Source organism: Phoenix dactylifera, unplaced genomic scaffold (genome assembly GCF_009389715.1).
Source record: "Phoenix dactylifera cultivar Barhee BC4 unplaced genomic scaffold, palm_55x_up_171113_PBpolish2nd_filt_p 000125F, whole genome shotgun sequence".
NCBI classification, from domain to species: domain Eukaryota; kingdom Viridiplantae; phylum Streptophyta; class Magnoliopsida; order Arecales; family Arecaceae; genus Phoenix; species Phoenix dactylifera.
This window is the reverse complement of record NW_024067690.1, coordinates 439,018-445,317: the sequence shown is the minus strand read 5'-3', so window position 1 is coordinate 445,317 and position 6,300 is coordinate 439,018.

Genomic DNA, 6,300 nt, shown 5'->3' with positions numbered 1-6,300 from the left:
CGTGGTAATATGCTGAATTCTACTAGAAATTGTGTTTTAGGTACCTAAGAAAAATTTGTCCCCTTCATTGTTGATGACAAAAAGGGGGAGTAGAATCAATATATGGAGTATATGGAGTAGAATCAATATATAGCGTATATGAAGTAGAACCTAAAACAAATATATGGAATGCAAAATACAAAATTTACACTCATACTTAAAAGTTGAATTAGAAAAGATAAAATTGAAGAATATTGGCTTTAAGACAATTGCCCTTCTGGAAAAGAAAGGGGGAGTCAAAAAGTACTTAGCTTTCAATTGTTTTCAGCATCAATATTTCATCAATTTACATCTTAACTTGATTCAAATTCAGTTGATATGCTAAAATTGCTCAAAAGCTACTAAGATCAATACTTATGCATAAGGATAGAACTGAAAGTTGACTATTTTGAATTATGTGAGGATGATAGTGTTATTTTGATGATTAACAAGCAATTATCTAGAGTATGTTATAAGTTAAATTGATACTTCATTTATAAGACTATTATTCTCAGGATATTTGTATAAAGTGATATAGATATATTTCATTGTTTATTTGAAAGAATCTAACCTTGAGATGCAGCAAAGTGTGGATTGAGTCGACCCAAAGGATGATTGGGTCGACCCCGGCACATCAAGAAATCATTTGGCACACTTCTGCAAAAATGGCACAGATGAACAGTGAGTTGGGTCGACCCAAGGAAAGCATGAGTCGACCCAAACATCAAGATCCTCAAAACAAGACAGAACAATGGTGTTAGGATCCCACATATGCCATGAAAATTCGAAATAATTTTCATGTTGCAGCGGAAAAACTATGCGGGATCCGTTCATCGCATGAACGTGTTTTAAAACCTTTCGTTTGTAGATAAATTAGAATTAAATTATTTTAAACTATTTTAAAATCATTAAGAAGATCAGATCTTCACCTTGTGCGGGTAGATGGTCTCCGCAAATCTGATTTACGTGGTATTTGATCAAGGCTCAGTGGAAGCCGCACACGCGTCCGGCCTCTACAGGTATCCACACGAAGTACTGACTCGATCGAAGCCTTTGGATCTCACCGGGGTGCTAGCTCCCTTGCAGAGATGGCTATGGATGGCTGAAGTCCTCTCCTTTGAATCAACCTTTGATTGGCTTGAGAGGAGGAAGAAGAAGGAAGAACCAAAGGAACAAGAACAAAGCCCTGCAGCCTTTTTTTTTTTCTTCCTTTTGGAACCAAGATGAAGAAGGAAGAGGGCGTCTTAGGCTTTTCTTTTTCTTCTCTTGATTGTGGCTCAAAGGAGGAAGATGGAGGAGGGTGCTCACGGCTGGAATGAGGAGAAAAACATCCTTTTTTTTTTTCGAAATTCCATGCTCCCTTTTAATTAGTTAAGAGATAAGGATGAGTTCCTATTTTTTAGGAACTCATCTTTATCTCTTCTTTTGGCTAACAAGGAGGGGCGTGCGCCCCTCCTCTTTCTCCCACGCACACCCCAAGGGGAGGGGCGTGGGCCCCTCCCTCAAGTTCATTTAAATCTGCTATTTAAATAAATTAAAGGGGGTTTTAATTTGGGTCCATTGCATGAGTCCAATCCTAGTCAAAATAGGATTTTTATGAACCCATTTCAATTTCCTCCAATCCTAATCTAATTAGGACTTATTTGAACCATGACTCTATTGAACTCTTCAATCCTAATCCAATTAGGAGTCATGAAATTAATTAGATTAAATTTAAAATTAATTAGGACTTAAGAAAATCCTAATCTAATCAGGACTTGTTCAAATTTCAGCCCTAAGACAATTAGGACATTAGAAATCCTATTCCAAGTAGGACTCTAATTTAATTTGAAATCCTAATCCAATTAGGACTCCATGATTCCCACTCCAAGTAGGACTCATGATCAAGTCCAATTAATTAAATCCAATTAATTAAATTAAATTACAATCCGATTGCAATTATTCCTTCTTCTAGCCACTAACTCTTAGCGGGTTTTCATTTATCAATCTAATTGATTATTTGTGATTCCTAATCACATTCAACCATTGAATCGGTCAATACCTCTAATGTGTGTGACCCCATAGGTTCCATTCTGACTGGTAGTGAGATATATTATGATCTCTATCACAATATCATTGAAAACTCCTTTCAATGGGTTGAAACAATTCCAACTCAACTCACCAGGGATTATCGACCATCGAGATGATCCCTGTGAGTCTCACCATCCACCAGTGACACCTAGCAGTATGTAGTGGCCACCCAGCAGAATAGAATGATGAACCTCTAGGTGCAGCAATCGTATGATACAGTCCTTCTATCGTGGATCCCTACAGATCGGAGGTCATGGAGAACTCGTCAAACCCCGTCGTCTGTCATATGTCTAGATTTATTTGACTTGAGTTCGATAGTGAAAAACTCTTTCTCCACTTTATATTTCTGCCCTGGCCAAGATCTTAGAACTCAGTCTAACAAATCACATAGGATCACTCCTCTTCTATCAAGGTCGATAGATTCCATGTAAGTGCATACCCTACTCCTACAGTGAACTTACTGCAGCCAATCTACACTACAAGGACCCATATGGCTAGAGACCATGTATACGTGTAGTCAAACTACAATAACCTCACTGTGAGTAGCCGAAGCACCGCAGGTCAAAGGACCAGTCACACTACTGCAACATCAAGTAAGTCACTGACGAGTGGATAGACATCCAAGTGACTTCTTGTCTTGGTCACGCTCAGTACCCTTGTTCTCTAACAAGCACCTACACTCTCACTTCAGTGTCCCTACACTGTGGACTCGAGTCTCGTCCATCCATAAGGAAAGCGATCTGTGCACTGATCGGATCGATCACCGTCCTCGTGATGATCCATTGATCAGGAGCATTTAGAAATTAATCACCAATGATACATGGCTCAAATTCTCAACTCTTGAGAATATGTATCATCATCTTATTAATTTCTTGGACGATTCATAGACACATAAACAATATGAATGAAAAGATGCCCATTTATTATTCAATAATAATAAAGTCAAGTACAAATTTATGTCCCAGAATAAATAATGTGTCTGCCAGATTGGCTTCTAGGGCATACATCTAACAATCTCCCACTTGCACTAAAGCCAATCAGCCATATATCTAAGTCCTATCTTCTCAAGGTGGGCTTCAGTCTTCTGCTGATTTAACTGCTTAGTGAGCGGGTCCGCCATGTTGTCCGCGGAGTCTACTCTCTGCACCTCGACATATTTCTTCTCGAGATAGTCGCGTATGAGGTGGAAACGCCGCTCTATGTGCTTGGACTTCTGATGAGACCTTGGCTCCTTAGCGAGAGCTATGGTGCCATTATTATCGCAGTAGAGTGTGATGGCATCTGATGGCATTACATCTAGCTCTGCAATGAATTTTTGAACCAGAAGGCTTCCTTTGCAGCTTCAGAGGCGGCGATATACTCAGCTTCCATGGTAGAATCAGCAATGATCGGTTGTTTGAAACTCTTCCAATTTACCGTACCACCATTGCACAAGAACACATATCCAGATGTAGACTTTCTATCATCAATATCAGTCATAAAGTCTGAATCTGTGTATCCTTCTACCTTTAACTCCGATGCTCCTCCAAAGACCAAGAACAAATCTTTAGTTCTTCTTAAGTACTTAAGAATGTTCTTCACAGCTGTCCAGTGCTCTTCGCTTGGATTCGACTGATATCTGCTAGTGACACTCACAGCAAGGGCTATATCAGGTCGTGTACACAGCATGGCATACATGAGGCTTCCTATTGCAGAAGCATAAGGAATCCTGCTCATGCGTTGAATCTCTTCAGATGTGTTGGGGCACATCTTTTTGGAGAGATGAATCCCATGCCTAAGGGGTAATAGACCCCTCTTGGAGTTTTCCATACTGAACCTCTTCAGTACCTCCTCTATGTACATCTTTTGTGATAGGCCAAGCATCCTTTTAGATCTATCCCTATAGACCTTTATCCCCAAAATGTAGGATGCTTCCCCAAGGTCTTTCATGGAGAACTCTTTTGATAACCAGACCTTGACCGAGGTTAGCATAGGAATATCATTTCCTATCAGGAGGATGTCATCCACGTACAGTACGAGGAACACGACAGCACTCCCACTAACCTTCTTGTAAACACACGGTTCCTCTTCGTTCTTGATGAACTCAAACGATTTGATCGCATCATTAAAACGAGTGTTCCAACTCCGAGATGCTTGCTTTAGTCCATAGATGGACCTTTGCAGCTTGCAGACCTTGTGATCACCATCACTGGAAGTGAAATCCAAAGGCTGCTCCATATAGATATCTTCATCAAGATATCCATTCAGGAAAGCAGTTTTCACATCCATCTGCCATATTTCATAATCATGAAATGCTGCAATAGCAAGCAATGTTCGAATGGATTTCAGCATGGCTACAGGTGAAAAGGTCTCCTGATAGTCAATGCCTTCGCGCTGACTATACCCTTTCGCTACTAGCCTTGCCTTATAGGTCTCTACCTTTCCATCCAAACCTATCTTCCTTTTATAGATCCATTTGCATCCAATAGGTACTATACCTTCTGGTGGATCTACTAAGGTCCAGACTTGGTTGGAATACATGGAGTCTATCTCTGACTTCATGGCTTCCAGCCATTTCTCGGAATCGATATCTGATATCGCCTCGTTGTAGGTATTGGGATCCTGTACATGTTCCCTATCTCCCATGAGAAATATTTCCTCGGTGTCCTCTACTAGTATACCTAAGTATCTATCGGGAGGATGGGAGACCCTACTAGATCTACGAGGTGGAAGAGGTACTACGTGTACTGGCTCTGTATGAATAGGTTCTATAGGATCCATGACTCGTTGCTTTTCAGAGACTCTCTCTTCAAGCTCAATTTTTCTCCCACTGCCTCTATCAAGGATAAACTGTTTTTCCAGAAAGACGGCATGTTGGCTCACAAACACATTGTGATCCTCTGAGATGTAAAAATTGTATCCTAATGACTCTTTAGGATATCCAATGAAACAAGCACTTATGGTCCTAGGCTCTAACTTGTCCGCCTGTAGTCGCTTGACGTGGGCCGGACATCCCCAAATCTTAAGATGACCAAGACTCGGCTTCTTGCCATGCCATATCTCATACGGTGTGGTAGGAACGGATTTAGAGGGAACTCTATTCAATAAATAAATTGCGGATAATAAGGCATCTTCCCAAAGAAACATAGGTAGATCAGTGAAGCTCATCATGGATCGAACCATATCCAATAGAGTCTGATTCCTCCTTTCTGACACCCCGTTGAGTTGAGGCGTACCCGGAGGTGTCTATTGTGAGACTATGCCATTTTTCTTGAGATAATCCCGGAATTCCCCACTAAGGTATTCTCCTCCTCGATCTGATCGAAGAACCTTAAGGATTTTTTCAGTCTGTTTTTCTACTTCATTTCTGAACTCTTTGAACTTTTCAAAAGACTCAGATTTGTATCTCATAAGATACACATACCCATATCGTGAATAGTCATCGGTAAAGGTAATGAAGTATGAATAACGACCCCTGGCTAGCACATCGAATGGGCCACACACATCAGTGTGTACCAGGGTAAGTATTTCAGTGGTCCTCTCTCCATATCCTACAAAGGGTAATCTAGCCATTTTTCCTTGAAGACAAGACTCACAAACTGGATATGACTCGAAAGTCAATGGGCCGAGAAGCCCATCTTTCTCCATTTTGTTCATTCTGTCCTCTCCAATATGGCCAAGCCTGAGGTGCCACAAATACTTCTGGTTTATCTCATCTCTCGATCTTTTAGATCCTATGGCATCCACTACTTGCTCAGACACATTCACAGACACATCAATATGCAAGTGATAGAGACTGTCAATCATGAAACCACGTGCAACTAATTTATTTCTGAAATAAATAGAACAGCAGTCTTTGTCAAAAGTCAAAACATGACCATCCTGTGCTAAACACGAAACAGAAATCAAATTCCTGCTAGCAGCAGGGACATAATAACAGCCTCTAAGCAATAAACTAAATCCAAACGGTAATCGCAGAGGGTAGGTGCCCACAGCTACAGCAGCAACTCTTGCCCCGTTGCCAACCCGAAGGGTCACTGCACCTTCTGCCAGCCTCCTACTTTCGTTTAGACCCTGCATAGTAGTGCACAAATGAGCACTAGAACCAGAATCTATAACCCAACTAGAAGTAGAAGAAACCGTAAGGTTAGTTTCAATCACGAGCAAGTCTAGCATACCTTCAGAAGGTGTGTCCGTTTTGTTCTTCAGGCTCTTGAGGTATGAAGGGCAGTT